This window comes from Nerophis ophidion, linkage group LG02, assembly GCF_033978795.1.
Source record: "Nerophis ophidion isolate RoL-2023_Sa linkage group LG02, RoL_Noph_v1.0, whole genome shotgun sequence".
In the NCBI taxonomy this organism is placed as follows: Eukaryota; Metazoa; Chordata; class Actinopteri; order Syngnathiformes; family Syngnathidae; genus Nerophis; species Nerophis ophidion.
In genome coordinates, this window is record NC_084612.1 from 47602452 (window position 1) to 47620773 (window position 18322).

Genomic DNA, 18322 nt, shown 5'->3' on the forward strand with positions numbered 1-18322 from the left:
AGTGATCTTTTTTTTCCCTCCAAACCCGAAGAGTGGAGTTTATACTGTAGCGTCCCGGAAGAGTTGCTGTTGCAAGGGGTTCTGGATATTTGTGTTGTTGTGTTTATGTTGCTTTGCGGTGCTGATGTTCTCCCGAAATGCTTTTGTTGTTCTTGTTTGGTGTGGATTCCCAATGGGGTGCATGTTTGTGACAGTGTTGGTGTTGTTTATGTGGCCACCATAAGTGTGACCTGTGGGGCTGTTGACTAAGTAGGCATTGCTTTCACATGTGTGGTGTGTTCAAAATTAACATGATAATTAAAGCTGGTAATGATCATACAGCGTGTCAGCATTTCTTGACATCTTTGAGTAGAGACTCATAAAGAATCCCGTCCAACGCTACAATACCAAAAAGTTATATTTTGGTCTCATCTGACCACATTAATTTTCTCCCATGACTCCTCTGAATCATCCAGATGGCCATTGGCAAACTTCAGACATGGGCTGACTGAAGCAGGGGAACCTTCCGTGTGATGCATGATTTTAAAGCACTAAGCCATAGTGTTCTACTGATAGTAGCCTTGGAAACAGTGGTCCCAGCTCTCTTCAGGTCTGCACAACCCACAACACAAACCACAACGACATCCTCAGTAGGCCCACATAAGGGCAAGGAAAACTCACACCCAGTGGGACTCACACCCAGTGGGACGTCGGTGACATTGATGACTATGAGAAACCTTGGAGAAGACCGCATATGTGGACAAACCTTTCTCTAGGGGAACCGAAAGCAATGGATGTCGAGCGGGTCTAACATGAAAATGTGAAAGTTCAATCCATAGTGGATCCAACACAACGGTGAGAGTCCAGTCCAAAGTGGATCCAATACAGCAGAGAGAGTCCCGTCCACAGCGGAGCCAGCAGGAAACCACCCCAAGCGGAGGCGGACCAGCAGCGCAGAGATGTCCCAGCCGATACACAGGCGAGCGGTCCAACCCGGGTCCCAAGTTTTAAGGTGAGATTTAAATGCTTCTACTGAGGTAGTATCTCGAACTGTTACCGGGAGGGCATTCCAGAGTACTGGAGCCCGAACGGAAAACGCTCTATAGCTCGCAGACTTTTTTTGGGCTCTGGAAATTACTAATAAGCCGGACTCCTCTGAACGCAGATTTCTTGCTGGGACATATGGTACAATACAATCGGCAAGAGAGGCTGGAGCTAGACCGTGTAGTATTTTATATGTAAGTAGTAAAACCTTAAAGTCACATCTTAAGTGCACAGGAACCCAGTGCAGGCGATTCAGTATGTATGTACAGTGAAGAAAATAAGTATTTGAACACCCTGCTGTTTTGCAAGTTCTCCCACTTAGAAATCATGGAGGGGTCTGACATATTCACGGTAGGTGCATATCCACTGTATGAGAGATAACCTTAAAAGAATAATCCAGCTATCACAATCTATGATTTTTTTTAACAATTTATTCATGTGATACAGCTGAAAATAAGTATATGAACACCTGTCTATCAGCTACAATTCTGACCCTCAAAGACCTGTTAAAAGTCCTCCTCAACTCCACTGTACTATCCTGAATCAAATACACCTGTGTGAGGTCGTTAGCTGCATAAAGACACCTGTCCACCCCATACAATCAGTAAGACCCAAACATTCAGCATGTCTAAGAGCACAGAGCGGTCCAAAGACACCAGAGACAAAATTGTACAACTCCACAAGGATGGAAAGGGCGACAGAGAAATTGCCAAGCAGCTTTTTGAAAAAAGGTCCACTGTTGGAGCAATCATTAGAAAATGGAATAATCCAAACATGACGGTCTATCTCAATCGGAGGGGAGCCCCATGCAAGATATCACCTAATGGGGTCTGAGTGATGCTAAGAAAGGTGAGGAATCAGCCCAGGACTACACGGCAGGACTTGGTCAATGACCTGAAAAGAGCTGGGACCACTGTTTCCATGGTGACTGTTGGTAATACACTAAGACGTCATGGTTTGAAATCATGCATGGCATGGAAGGTTCCCCTGCTGTAACCAGCACATGTTAAAGCCCGTCTTAAGTTCGCCAATGGCCATTTGGATGATCCAGAGGAGTCATGGAAGAAAGTTTTGTGGACAGATGAGACCAAAATTGACATTTTTGGTCATAATTCCACAAAGCGTGTTTGGAGGAAGACGAATGATGCGTACCATCCCAAGAACACCATCCGTACTGTGAAGCATGGGGGTGTTAGCATCATACTTTGGGGGTGTTTTTCTGCTCATGGAACAGGACGACTGTACTGTAATAAGGAGAGGATGACTACAGTCATGTATTGTGAGATTTTGGCCAAAAACCTCCTTCCCTCAGTCGGATCATTGAAGATGAGTCGTGGCTGGATCTTCCATAATGACAATGACCCAAAGCACACAGCCAGGAAAACCAAGAAGTGGCTTCGTAAGAACACCATATCAAGGTTCTGGAGTGGCCTAGCCAGTCTCTAGACCTAAATCCAATTGAAAATCTTTGGAGGGAGATGAACGTCTGTGTTACTCAGCGACAGCCCAGAAACCTGACGGATCTAGAGAAGATCTGTGTGGAGGAGTGGGCCAAAATCCCTCCTGCAGTCTGTGCAAACCTGGTGAAGAACTACAGGTGATGTTTGACCTCTGTAACTGCAAACAAAGGCTACTCTACCAAATATTAATGTTGGTGTTCAAATACTAATTTTCAGCTTTATCACACAAATAAATTGTTAAAAAATCATTGGTTGTGATTTCTGGATTTTTTTCTTTTTAGGTTATCTCTCATACAGTGGACATGCACCTACCGTGAACATTTCAGACCCCTCCATGATTTCTAAGTGGAATAACTTGTAAAATAGCAGGGTGTTCAAATACTTATTTTCTTCACAGTATATATGTATATAGAGGTATTTACAGCATAGGCGTAATTTGATCAAACTTTCTTGTTCTTGACAAAAGTCTAGCAGCCGCATTTTGTACCAACTGTAATCTTTTAATGCTAGACATGGGGGGACCCGAAAATGATACGTTACACTAATCTAGACGAGACGTAACAAACGCATGGATAATGATCTCGGCGTCTTTAGTGGACAAAATGGAGCGAATTTTAGCGATATTACGGAGATGAAAGAAGTCCGTTTTAGTAACGCTTTTAATGTGTGACTCAAAGGAGTTAGCGGACATCCATTGTTTAATTTCATTAAGACACGCCTCCAGCTGACTACAATCCGCCGTGTTGGTCAGTTTTAGGGGCATGTAGAGTTGGGTGTCATCAGCATAACAGTGAAAGCTAACACCGTATTTGCGTATGATGTCACCTAGCGGCAGCATGTATATGCTGAAGAGTGCAGGGCCAAGGACCAAACCCTGGGGAACTCCACACGTTACTTTAACATAGTCCGAGGTCACATTGTTATGGGAGACGCACTGCATCCTGTCAGTAAGATAAGAGTTAAACCAAGACAGGGCTAAGTCTGACATACCAATTCATGTTTTGATACGCTGTAATAAAATATTATGATCGACGGTATCGAAAGCAGCGCTAAGATCGAGGAGCAGCAATATAGATTACGCATCAGAATCCATCGTTAGCAATAGATCATTAGTCATTTTTGCGATGGCTGTCTCCGTAGAGTGATTTGCCCTGAAACCGGATTGAAAGGTTTCACAAAGATTGTTAGACGCTAAGTGTTCATTTAGCTGCTCTGCAACAATTTTTTGGGAACATTTTTGAAATAAAGGAAAGGTGAGACACCGGTCGGTAGTTTACCCTGAGGTCAGGATCGAAGTTAGGTCTTTTAGAGAGGGGATAAATAACCGTTGTTTTGAATGCTAGGGGAACAGTGCAAGAGAGGAGTGATACGTTTATAATATTTAGCACTGATGGACCTAATAATACAAAGAGCTCCTTGATAATTTTCCCAGGAAGTGGGTCAAGTAAACATGTTGTATGTTTTATTCCATTTACACGTTGTAACAATTCTTCTAATGTTATTTCCTCAAAACAAGAGAAACTATTTTGGAGGGCATGCGTTTATAAGTTATTAAACTATCACTCCATGCTTGATGGTGCACCTCAAGTTTAGTCGTGCGCCATTTGGGTTCCAGCCTTCTACATAATAATTTCTGAGCTCTAATTTCTTCTGGAAACCATGGGGTACCCCTTATTGGAGCCTTTTTTTAACTTCAGCGGTGCTATACTATCAATGGTTTCGCGCAGGGTGTCGTTAAAGTTGTTAGTGAGGTTATCAATAGAGCCCACATACTTTGGGAATGGTGCAACTACTGAGGGCAGTAGGTCAGCAAGAGTTGTCGTTGTGGCAGCATTAATATTGTGGCTGCTATGGCAGTTATTATTATTATTAGTTTGACGAACATGAGTCTGAACCTCGAATATTATTAGGTAATGATCGAACATTACTGTAGTGTACGGGAGTATCATAACTTTGGAAACGGTGATACCCCTGACAAGCACTAGGTCTATTGTATTACCGTTGCAATGCGTGGGTTCATTTATTATTTGTGTAAGACCACAGCTATCAATTATAGTCTGGAGCGCTACGCACGGTGGGTCCGATGGGGTCTTCATATGGATATTAAAGTCCCGCATTATAATTATATTATCGACGTGAAAATTCACTGATAAAGTCCAAATAGGGCCCTGGGGGGGGCGATAGTTAACAGCCAGGTTTAGAGGCATCGGTGTGACAGACCTCATAGTAAGCACCTCAAACGATTTATATGTATTATTCATGTTAGGACTAAGGTTGAAGTTTTCGTTGAATATTAGTGCGACCCCCCAACCCTTTTAATGGGACGGGTAATATGCACATACGAAGAGTTAGGAAGAGATGCCTCATTTAGCGCAAAAAAGTCGTCCGGTTTAAGCCAAGTTTCGCTGAGACCGATGACATTAAGATTGTTGTCTCTGATGACCTCATGTGTGCAAATACTTATGAACCCCAGTAACATACAAATAAATCATTAAAAAAATCATACAATGTGATTTCCGGATTTTTCTTTTTAGATGATGTCTCTAAAAGTGGAAATACATCTATGATAAACATTTTACACCTCTCGATGATTTCTAAGTGTGCAAATACTTGTGGCCCTCACTGTAGCTATTATGTGTGACTGCCATCTACTGGTCACACTTATCATTTCACCATGTAAAAATCAAATTGCATTGAGGTCGGTAAGCACAACCAGAATTATTCCGTACAATAGGCGCACCGGGTTATAAGGCCCACTGTCGATTTTGGAGAAAATGAAAGGATTATTAGTGTGCCCTATAGTCAGAAAAATAGGGTATGAACAGGGAATTAGAGTAGAACAAAAACAAAAGTGTGCTAATGAGGAGTTATGGCTGTGTGCTATGCACCTGCTTGCAGTTTCTCGCGCCCAAAATAAAAGCATGGCTGAAAAAAGACTTACATCACCTTTTCATGGTGATTAAAATCCTTTTTTCACTTCATATCCATTTCAGCTGGCTGTGCGACACATGACACGTGTTGTTTTTTAAATTGACTTTGATACATCAGCGTTTTTTTAATGATCTGTTTACGCCATTTGCGGCAGCGGCCCATACAATAATATTTAATTACACCCATGATGGCTTCAGCGAGAAGGACAAATGTCAGTTGACAGGACTAACCGGATGGAGGGTTGTTTTTTTTGTCAAGGATTAAGGGCGCCCACGGGGCGTGTTTGACGAAATGTCACTTGTCAGAAGTGTGACCGACCTCGACCGACCTTTCTATTCTAACTGTGTGTTTGAGTCATCACGAACGTTACAGTGTGGTCACACCGCATCGGAGGCTTTCCCTTTTCGTTGAAGGTGAAAGGTCAGTTTGGCACGCTGACTCACAGCTTGGTCCATCTTTAGAACAACCATAAACTATCAGGCGCTATTATTAACTTGGTGACATATGATGTGCATCAAAACACCCTTCTGACATAATGAGTCAGACACAAATAACTCCTACACACTGGAAATGAATCATTTCATTTTAATGGTTAAATACAGGGCTTCTTCAACTTTTTCACCCACCTTTTCCACAACAGAGGGGGCTGGGGCCCCACTCAAATATTAACACCGAAATGGTTTCAATAATTATATCTAACCTACTTACAGTTCAAAAGGATAACCCTAAAGACAAAAAATCTAAAAACTAAAAATAAATACTAATCAAATATACTGCAAAATAATTGATTCATAAAAATTCACAAAAAAATAAATGTACATACTATTTCCATTGCTAAAATAAATACATTTGATCTAAATCAATAATTAATAATAATACATAACTTTCTTAAATAAATTAACATGCAAATGAAAATACAGCTTCACCACTTTAGTCCTATTTTTGGTGCTTAAGAAAATGACTTGAGTTCCAAACTTGTTCTGTTTGTTTGGTGTTGTCGTTACTGCCACAAGTGGTGGAAAAGTGTATGGGCAGCCCAACAATGGGGCCCCTGGCCCTGTGGTTATATCATTAGTGACATAATGAGTCGACACAAATAATTCCTACACACTGGACATGAATCTGTTCATTTTAATGGTTAAATACAGGGCTTCTTCACATTTTTCACCCACCTTTTCCACTCTATTATTAACAGTGAATTGTAGTCAATAATTATATCTAACCTACTTACAGTTTAAAAGGATAAACATAAGAACCAAAAATCTAAAACCTAAAAATAAATGCTAACCAAATATACTGCAAAGAAAGTGATTCATAAAAACTGACAAAAAAAACAATTTACATTTGATTAACATTGCTAAAATTAATACATTTGATCTAAATCAACCATGAATAATAAAATATATGTTTCTTAAATAAAAATAACATGTAAATGAAAGTACAGCTTCACCACTGTAGTCCCATTTTTGGCGCTTAAGATAATGATTGAGCTCCAGACTTCTTCACCTTTTTGACCTCGGGCCCACCTTTTCCACTACAGAGAGGACCGGAGCCCACTCACATATTAACACCGAAATGTATTCAATAATTATATCCAACCTACTTACAGTTTAAAAAGATTAACCTAAAAAAAATACTAATCAAATATCCTGCAGAAGAAGTGACTCATAAAACCTGACAAAAAATAAATGTACATACTATTACCATTGCTAAAATGAATAAATTTGATCTAAATCAATAATGAATAAAATATATAAGTTTCTTAAATAAATTAACATGCAAATGAAAATACAGCTTCACCACTTTATTCATTTTTTTGGCGCTTGAGAAAATTATTGCGCTCCAGACTTCTTCTGTTCATTAGGTGTTGTCGTTACTGCCACAAGTGGTGGAAAAGTGTATTACACCTGAGAAACATATCATTTTTGGCAGCCCAACAGTGGGGCCCCCGGCCCTATGGTTATATAATTACTTACATAATGAGTCGAACACAAATAACTCCTACACACTGGGCATGAATCACTTCATTTTAAAGGGGAACATTATCACCAGACCCATGGAAGCGTCAATATATACCTTGATGGTGCAGAAAAAAGACCATATATTTTTTTAACCTATTTCCGAACTCTAAATGGGTGAATTTTGGCGAGTTAAACGCCTTTCTGTTTATGGCTCTTTTGGCGATGACGTCAGAACGTGACGTCACCGAGGTAATACAGCTGCCATTTTCATTTTCAACACATTTCAAACACCGGGTCTCAGCTCTGTTACTTTCCGTTTTTACGACTATTTTTTGGAACTTTGGAGACATCATGCCTCGCCGGTGTGTTGTCGGAGGGTGTAACAACACTAACAGGGAGGGATTCAAGTTGCACCACTGGCCCGAAGATGCGAAAGTGTCTGCCACCAGACCCCCATTGAATGTGCCGGAGTGTCTGCACATTTTACCGGTGATGACAGACATGGCACAGAGATGTATGGATAACCTGCAGATGCATTTGCAACGATAAAATCAACGAAATCACAAAGGTGAGTTTTGTTGATGTTGTTGACTTGTGTGCTAATCAGACATATTTGGATGCGGCGTTACTGCCAGCTAATTGATGCTAACATGCTATGCTAATCGATGCTAATATGCTATTTACCGGCAGTGCTAAAGCAGACATGGCACAGAGATGTATGGATAACCTACAGATGCATTTGCAACGATGAAGTCAGCGAAATCCCAAAGGTGAGTTTTGTTGATGTTGACTGCCAGCTAATCGATGCTAACATGCTATGCTAATCGATGCTAACATTCTATTTACCGGCGGTGCTAAAGCAGACATGGCACAGAGATGTATGGATAACCTGCAGATGCATTTGCAACTATATTACGTTTCCTTCCACCCACATTTAATGCGAAAAAAACACTTACCAATCGAAGGATTTAAGTTGCTCCAGTGTCACAAGATGTGAAAGTCCTGATCGTTTGGTCCGCACATTTTAGCGGCGATGCTAACGCAGCTATTCGGCCATGCTATGGCAATGAATAGCGTCAATAGCTATTCGCTCAATAGCTTCAGTTTCTTCTTCAATACTTTCATGCTCCAACCATCTGTTTCAATACATGCGTAATCTGTTGAATCGCTTAAACCGCTGCAATCCGAGTCTGAATCCGAGCTAATGTCGCTATATCTTGATGTGCTATTCGCCATTGTTTGTTTACATTGGCAGCACTGTGTGATGTCACAGGAAAATGGTTAGTGTCTTCGCAGAGAGCGAAAAAAAAGCACTTTAAAGCTTTTTTTAGCGATACTCCGGGACCGGTAATATTTTGGAAAAAACTTCAAAAAATAAAACAACCCACTGGGAACTGATTTTTATTGTTTTTAACCCTTTTGAAATCGTGATAATGTTCCTCTTTAATGGTTAAATACAGGGCTTCTTCACCTTTTTCACCCACTTTTTCCATTCAAATATTAACACTGAATTGTATTCAATAATCATATCCAACCTCCTTACAGTTTAAAATGATAAACCTAAAAACTAAAAATAAATACTAATGAAATATACTGCAAAATAAGTGATTCATAAAAACAGACAAAAACATATATTTACATATGATTAACATTACTAAAATAAATGTGATGGGGCGTATAGCTAGGTTGGTAGAGTGGCCGTGCCAGCAACTTGAGTGTTCCAGGTTCGATCCCCACTTCCACCATCCTAGTCACTGCCGTTGTGTCCTTGGGCAAGACACTTTATCCACCTGCTCCCAGTGCCACCAACACTGGTTTAAATGTAACTTTGATATTGGTTTTCACTATGTAAAAGCACTTTGAGTCACTAGAGAAAAGCGTTAAATAAATATAATTCACTTCACTTCAAAAATACATTTGATCTACATCAATAATGAATAATAGTGTATAAGTTTCCTAAATACAATTAACATGCAAATGAAAATACATCTTCACCACTTTAGTCATATTTTTTTGCGCTTACAAAAATTACTTGAGCTCCAGACTTTTTCACCTTTTTGACCTCGGGCCCACCTTTTCCGCTATGGAGGGGCCCGGGGCCCACTCAAATATTAACACTGAATTGTTGTCAATAATTATATCTAACCTACTTACAGTTTAAAAGGATTAACCTAAAACCAAAAAAATAAAAAATACTAATCAAATATCCTGCAAAAGAAGGGACTCATAAAACCTGACAAAAAATAAATTTACATACTATTAACATTGCTGAAATAAATATATTTTATTAAAACAATAATGAATAATAGTATGTACGTTTTTTAAATAAAATTAACATGCAAATAAAAATACATCTTCACCACTTTAGTCATCTTTTTTGTCCTAAAGAAAAACTTCTACTGTTTGTTTGGTGTTGTCATTACTGCCACAAGTGGTGGAAAAGTATATTAAAACTGAGTACCGCTGCAGCTCATACAGACCATAGCTGAGAAATATATTTTTTGCCAGCCCAACAATGGGGCCCCCGGCCCTATGGTTTTATAATTAGTGACATAATTAGTCAGACACAAATAACTTCTACACACTGGACATGAATCATTTCATTTTAATGGTTAAATACAGGGCTTCTTCACCTTTTTCACCCACCTTTTCCACAACAGAGGGGACCGGGGCCCCACTCAAATATTAACACTGATTTGGTTTCAATAATTATATCTAACTTACTTACAATTTAAGAGGATAAAACAAAAAATCTAAAACCTAAATATAATTACTAATCAATTATACTGCAAAGGAAGTGATTCATAAAAACTGACGAAAAAATAATTTACATATGATTAACATTGTTAAATTGAATACATTTGATCCAAATCACTAATGAATATTAGTATTTACATTTCTTAAACAAAATTAACATGCAAATTAAAATACAGTTTCACCACTTTATTCATATTTGTTTGCGCTTAAGAAAATGAGTTGAGCTCCAGACTTCTTCAACTTTTTGATCTCGGGCCCACCTTTTCCACTATAGGGAAGCCCGTGGCCCACTCAAATATTAACACTGAATTGTAGTCAATAATTATATCCAACCTACTTACAGTTTAAAAGGATAAACTTAAAAATAATTACAAATCAAAAATATTGCAAAATAAGTGACTCATAAAAACTGACAAAATATAAATATTCATATGATTAACATTTCTCAAAGAAATACATTTGATCTAAATAAATAATTAATAATAATATACAAGTTTCTCAAATAAAATTAACGTGCAAATGAAAATAGAACTTTACCACTTAAGTCCTATTTTTGGCGCTTAAGAAAATAATTGATCCCCAGACTTTTTCTGTTTGTTTGGTGTTGTTGTTACTGCCACAAGTGGTAGAAAAGTGTATTGGCAGCCCAACAATGGGGCCCAAGGCCCTATGGTTATAAGATTACTTACATAATGAGTCAGACACAAATAACTCCTACACACACGACTGGGCTTCTTCACCTTTTCCACAACAAAGAGGCCCAGGGCCCACTTAAATATTAGCACTGAATAGTATTCATTAATTATAACTAATATACTTACAGTTTAAAAGGATTAACTTTAAAATCTAAAATTCCCCCAAAAACTCAAAGTATGAAGTACCCCTACAGATTTGTGCTATATCAGTCAAATCCAGACCCCGTCTAGGTCACCTGTGTTAAACTAAAGGCCACTGGCCATTTTACATGGCCCTGCCAAGCCTGGGGAAAATATGCGCCAGTAAAGTACTTGATCTTTTCTTACTACGTAGGAAGGGGATGCTTATGGCCCCATTCGTCGTGGTTTACCAGACACATGAAACGTGACAAATTAGGGGGTTGCGCTGTCATTTAGCCGGATGGCAGTAGAGTGTTGAATATCTTTTAAAATGTGTTTTGTAGAAATTCCAACTTTGACCACAGCTTCAGTTGCTATGTAAAGTGGCGCTTTCCATCATTTTCAGCAGACTGCATTATGGAATCTTTTCTCATGTTTCATTCCTTGTTTTATGGATATTTTTTTGTTTAGTTACCGTCTCCAAACAAACCTGACCCAAAACCAGTGGGTTGTGTGTGTCCTATGAGGGGGTAACCTTACAAAACTGTTTAAATAGACATGGTCAGTCACACGCCAAAATAAAACTTCTCACATCACCAGCATTTTAACAGATTTGTAAAGTCTCTGTAAAAAAAATAAAAATAAACACATTTAAAAAATTCCACCAACCCTTCCAATATGTTTAGATTTTTATGCATGCTAATATTGGATATAAGGCTGTTCTAGTTTTGATTTTTAATGTATTTATTTTATTATATTTTTATTTTGAGGTTGTTAGCTCAATGTAAAGTGATTTTTACAAATAAAATCTAATATTATTATTATTATCATTATTAGTATTATTATTATTATTATTATTATTATTATGTTTCGCTAAATTTAAACCATATTTTTTTTTCGTGTAAAAAAATGTTTGTGTTAAATTGAACTTGCAATTAAAAATACATTTGTTAGCTATTTAGACTATTTCTAAAGGTTAATTTTTTTTGTGTGAAATGACATGAACAACATCACATCAATAGATTAGTTTTTCCGACATTTACTTTACTACTTGCATATACAGTCGTGGTTGAAAGGTTACATACACTTGTAAAGAACATCATGTCATGGCTGTCTTGAGTTTCCTATCATTTCTCATTTTTTTGTGATCGAGTGATGGGAGCACATACATTCATGAAGTTGGCTTCTTTTATGAATTTATTATGGGTCTACTGAAAATGTGACCAATCCCAAGTATATATACAGCAATGTTAATATTTGCTTAGATGTCCCTTGGCAAGTTTCACTGCAATAAGACGCTTTTGGTAGCCATCCACAAGCTTCTGCTTGAATTTTTGACCACGGAATTGGTGCTATTCAGCTAAATATGTTGCCATTCTAAAAGCTTAATTCTAGCCTGATTTAGCCATTCCTTTACCACTTTTGAGGTGTGTTTGGGGTCATTGTCCTCTTGGAACACCCAACTGCGCCAAGACCCAACCTCCGGGCTGATGATTTTAGATTGCTCTAAAGAATTTGGAAGTAGTCTTCCTTTTTCATTGTCCCATTTAAAGCAGCAGTTCCATTGGCAGCAAAACAGGGCCAGAGCATAATACTACCAACACCATGCTTGACGGTAGGCTTGGTGTTCCTGGGATTAAAGGCCTCGCCATTTTTCCTCCAAACATATCGCTGGGTATTGTGGCCAAACAGCTCCATTTTTGTTTCATCTGACATCACATGGACAAAGGCAAGACCTTCTGGAGGAAAGTTCTGTGGTCAGATGAAACAAAAAGGAGCTGTTTGGCCACAATACCCAGCAATATGTTTGGAGGAGAAAAGGTGAGGCCTTTAATCCCAGGAACACCTCCCCTACCGTTAAGCATGGTGGTGGTAGTATTATGCTCTGGTCCTGTTTTGCTGTCAATGGAACGGCTGCTTTAAATGGGACAATAAAAAAGGAGGATTACCTCCAAATTCATCAGGACAAGTTAAAATCATCAGCCCGGAGATTGGGTGTTCCAACAGGACAAGGACCCCAAAAGTGGTAAAGGAATGGCTAAATCAGGCTAGAATGAAGGTTTTAGAATGGCCTTCCCAAAGTCCTGACTTAAAATGTGTGGACTATGCAGAAGAAACAAGTCCAGGTAAGAAAAGCAACACATTTAGCTGAACTGCACCAATTTTGTGGTCAAAAATGGAAGCAAAAACGTATTGCAGTGAAACTGGCCAACGGACATGTAAGCAAATATTAACATTGCTGTATGTATACTTTTGATTGGTCACATTTTCAGTAGAACCATAATAAATTCATAAAGAAGCAAACTTCATGAATGTTTTTTGTGACCAACAAGAATGTGCTCCAATCACTCCATCACAAAAAAATTAAATTTATACAAATGATTGGAAACCCAAGACAGCCATGACATTATGTTCTTTACATGTGTATGTAAACTTATGATCATGTACGTGTTTTGGGCCACAAAAAACCAAGCACATTCCTGCTGCGCCCCACGCGGGCGCACTTCGCAGTTAACGCCACCCGCTCACCTAGACTCCGAGGGTCCGAGCGTGTCGTAAAAGTGCTTGAAAAGACCTTGTTAAGGTCATGTTTAAAAAGCACGTCGCCATGTGGACGCACCAGCTGGCACTGTAGATTATTTTAGTTTTTTGTGGAGATGCTGCAGGGGGTTTATGATGCATCTTTTATATTCTTGGCACAGTCTGACATTTGTCATTAAAGCTAGTGTTAGAATGAAAAGACAACAAAACTAAGGCAGTTTTCAAACACATAATAAAAGTATTGATAAATAACGACCATGCACTTAACGGCAACTAGCGATGCAGTGTGGTCAAACAGAAGAGTTCACATGAAAACTTTGCAACTACATATTTAAAAGAAAAGATGCATCAAGTTTATGTTGATACATACATATTACCATTTTCCCGTGTGAGGATGAGAATGACTGATGATCTTACCTCAGGTCTCTGGTGGTCTGCCTGTATGCTCCTCGGTCCGAGTCTTTGCCTCCCTCCCCTATAAGTCTGTAATGACTCTGCAGTAAACACCCACGTTTTCTCACACCCTCGCTGCCAAAAAAGGCCCTCGCTTTTTGGACCTAAATCGCCACCTCTGGCCAAAAGGGGGAGGAGACATGGCCGCGGTAACCGTTACCGAGTTGGTCACCTGATGTGTCTGTGAAGAGGTGCAGTCCAACATGGTAGTGTTTTGCGCCTGAGGACGGTCAATGTTTTAAATTTGGTTCGAATCAACAACATTGAAGTTTTAAATTGTGCGATCAACAAACTACACGAGGCTAGGTTGTTTGGTTTTTCCTCCAATCAGAAGTCTTGAAGGAAACAGCAAGGCAACAAAACAAACACTATACTTGGACCTTGGAACACGTTTTGATAGCAACGAGGCCTGGGCCGTGAGTCAATAACTAAAAATCAATCAATTAAAGTTGCAATAATTTTAAACAGGGAGAAGGAGGTCTCAGCACCTTTTTATTTAGCAGCAAAATTCACTGAACGCAGGGAGCCCTCTTTTCAGTCATTCACATTCTTTGTTTCGGTGGGCGGAGAGTAAGACTTGTGGCTGACACGCTCCCAACCAGATTTGTATGGTATACCAGTAACGTACCACCATGCTAATTAACCACATCCGGTACTATACCGCCTCGCCTCGTGACATTGCTAGTTTTTAAAAGCAGAGGAGAATGTTGGGCAGCGCACACACACAGAGTATTTACAAGCAGATACATTGTGTAGACAGAAAAGGGAGAATGGACGTATTTTGGTGTAAAAAGTACAAACCCCGTTTCCATATGAGCTGGGAAAATGTGTTAGATGTAAATATAAACGGAATACAATGATTTGCAAATCCTTTTCAACCCATATGCAATTGAATGCACTACAATAACAACATATTTGATGTTTAAACTCATAAACTTAATTTTTTTTTTGCAAATAATAATTAACTTAGAATTTCATGGCTGCTACATGTGCCAAAGTAGTTGGGAAAGGGCATGTTCACCACTGTGTTACATCAGCTTTTCTTTTAACAACACTCAATATACGTTTGGGAAATGAGGAAACTAATTGTTGAAGCTTTGAAAGTGGAATTCTTTCCCATTCTTGTTTTATGTAGAGTTTCAGTCGTTCAACAGTCCGGGGTCTCCGCTGTCGTATTTTACGCTTCATAATGCGCCACACATTTTCGATGGGAGACATGTCTGGATTGCAGGCGTGCTAGGAAAGTACCTGCACTCTTTTACTACGAAACCACGCTGTTGTAACACGGGGCTTGGCATTGTTTTGCTGAAATAAGCAGGGGCGTCCATGATAACGTTGCTTGGACGACAGCATATGTTGCACCAAAACCTGTATGGACCATTCAGTATTAATGGTGCCTTCACAGATGTGTAAGTTACCCATGCCTTGGGCACTGATACACCCCCATACCATCACAGATGCTGGCTTTTGAACTTTGTGCCTATAACAATCCGGATGGTTATTTCCCTCTTTGTTCCGGAGGACACCATGGCCAAAGTTTCCACATATAATTTGATATGTGGACTCTTCAGACCACAGAATACTTTTCCACTTTGCATCAGTCCATCTTAGATGAGCTCGGGCCCAGAGAAGCCAGCGGCGTTCCTTTGTGTTGTTGATTAATGGGTTTTGCTTTCCATAGTAGAGTTTTAACTTGCACTTACAGATGTAGAGACCAACTGTACTTACTGACAGTGGTTTTCTAAAGTCTTCCTGAGCCCATGTGGTGATATCCTTTACACGCTGATGTCGGTTTTTGATGCAGTACCGCCTGAGGGATCAAAGGTCTGTAATATCATCGTTTACGTGCAGTGATTTGTCCAGATTCTCTGAACCTTTTGATGATTTTCGGACAGTAGATGGTAAAATCCTTAAATTCCTTGCAATAGCTCGTTGAGAAATGTTGTTCTAAAACTGTTCGACAATTTGCTTACAAATTGGTGACCGTTGCCCCATGTGAATAACTTAACATTTCATAGAAGCTGCGTTTATACACAATCATGGCACCCACTTGTTACCAATTAGCCTGCACACCTGTGGGATGTTCCAAATAAGTGTTTGATGAGTATTTCGCAACTTAATCAGTACTTATTGCCACCTTTCCCAACGTCCTTGTCACGTGTTGCTGGCATCAAATTCTAAAGTTAATAAATATTTGCAAAAAAAAAATGTTTATCAGTTTGAACATCAAATATGTTGTCTTTGTAGCATATTCAACTGAATATGGGTTGAAAATTATTTGCAAATCATTTTATTCCGTTTATATTTACATCTAACACAATTTCCCAACTGATATGGAAACGGGGTTTGTATAAATTAAGGTGAAGTTATAACACTGAAACACCCTCAGGAAGAGCTGCTTTAAGACATGGCTATCTAGCTAGTGGCTAATGTCCATCCATGGCGACAAATAAAATAAGTTTCTTACAAGTAACATTATCACTGAAGGACAAAGAATAGCTAAATAGCTAATAGCTCCCTTGTGCTATTATAGGCTACACATTGCACCACACATTTTCAATGTTTGGACTGCAGGCAGGCCAGTTTAGTACCCACATTCTTTTATTATGAAGCCATACTGTTGTAACACGTGGCTTTGCATTGTCTTGCTGAAATAAGCAGGGGTGTCCATGATAATATTATATTTTACTCCAAAAGCTGTATGTACCTCTCAGCATTAATGGTGCCTTCACAGATGTGTAAGTTACCCATGCCTTGGCCACTAATACACCCCCATACCATCAAACATGCTGCCTTTTCACTTTGACCCTAGAACAGTCCGGATGGTTCTTTTCCTCTTTGGTCCACAGTTTCCAAAAACAATGTGAAAAGTGGACTCGTCAGTCCACAGATCACTTTTCCACTTTGCATCAGTCCTTCATAGATGAGCTCGGGCGTGGCAAAGCATTTCTGGCTTTTATAGGTGTTGTTGGTAAATGGGTTTGGCTTTGCATAGTAGAGTTTAACTTGCACTTAGAGATGTAGCAACCAACTTTAGTTACTGGAAGTGGTTTTCTGAAGTGTTCCTGAGCCCATGTGGTGATATCCTTTACACACTGATGTGGATTTTTGATGCAGTACCGCCTGAGGGATCGAAGGTATGTAATATCATGCTTACGTGCAGTGATTTCTCCACATTCTCTGAACCTTTTGATGATATTATGGTGAAATCCCTAAATTTCTTTGCAATAGCTGCTTGAGAAATGTTGTTCTCAAACAATTTGCGCGGGCATTTTTTGACAAAGTGGTGACTCTCGCCCCGTCCTTGTTTGTGAATGAGTGAGCATTTCATGGAAGCTGCTTTTATACCCAATCATGGCACCCACCTGTTCCCAATTAGCCTGTTCACATGTGGGATGTTCCAAAAAAGTCTTTGATGAGCATTCCTCAACTTCCTCACTCTTTTTCTGCCACTAGTGCCAGCTATTTGAAACATGTTGCAAGCATCAAATTCCAAAAGAGCTAATATTTGCAAAAAATATCTAAGTTTCTCAGTGTGAACATGAAATATCTTGTATTTGCAGTCTATTCAATTGAATATAAGTTGAAAAGGATTTGCAAATCATTGTATTCTCTTTTTATTTACCATTTACACAACTTCACTGCTTTCAGGTTTTGTAATATTGGCTGCATTTCTCATCTTTGTTAGTGCACCATGTTGTTCCAGACCACAGCAAATGTTACCCAGCTTGCCAAATATTGTAATAAATATATCAAAATAATAGCCTGTCGTTTTCTTTAAGCTGGACACAAACATCTATACCTTTGGCCATTCTAAGACAGTCCTTTCCAGGAGTTATCTCACCTTCTGAGTAGCTTCTGATTTACTAATATCTTCTAATGTTGTAAAAACCAATATTACATTTCAATATTTCTGTCCACAAAGATTTGTTTCAGCCTGCGAAACACAGTCATTTTTGATAGTAGGCTAATATAGCTAGATCAGACACTTACATCATGTGATGCCTTCATTATAACACTTATAAAATACTTTTTAAAGTAATTTTGATAGCAGGCGAATATAACTAATACAGACACTTAAGTCATTTTTTGTCTTCATTATAACACTTATGTAAGACTTTTAAAGTCATTCTGATAGTAGGCTAATATAGCTAATACAAACACTTACATCATGTGTTGCCTTCATTATAACACTTATATAATAAGACTTTTAAATTAATTTTGATAATAGGCTAATATAACTAATATAGACACTTACATCATGTGTTGTCTTAATTATAACACTTGTGTAAGACTTTTAATGTAATTTAGATAGTAGGCTAATATAACTAATATAGACACGAACATCATGTGTTGTCTTCATGAGAACACTTATATAAGA

General features: G+C 38.8%; 1 protein-coding gene across 3 annotated transcripts in view; it reads right to left on the bottom strand.

Annotated features, from left to right (window-relative positions):
• The window catches only part of LOC133541812 (immunoglobulin-like and fibronectin type III domain-containing protein 1), a 51447-nt gene extending 37428 nt beyond the window's left edge, over positions 1 to 14019 (bottom strand). The window contains exon 1 of one of the 3 annotated variants that reach the window (XM_061885426.1): positions 13906 to 14019. The gene's annotated coding sequence lies outside the window, so the exon portion shown is untranslated. The remainder of the gene's footprint in view (positions 1 to 13905) is intronic. The other 2 variants (XM_061885432.1, XM_061885433.1) reach the window with 2 other exon arrangements.
• Positions 14020 to 18322: the final 4303 nt, after the last annotated feature.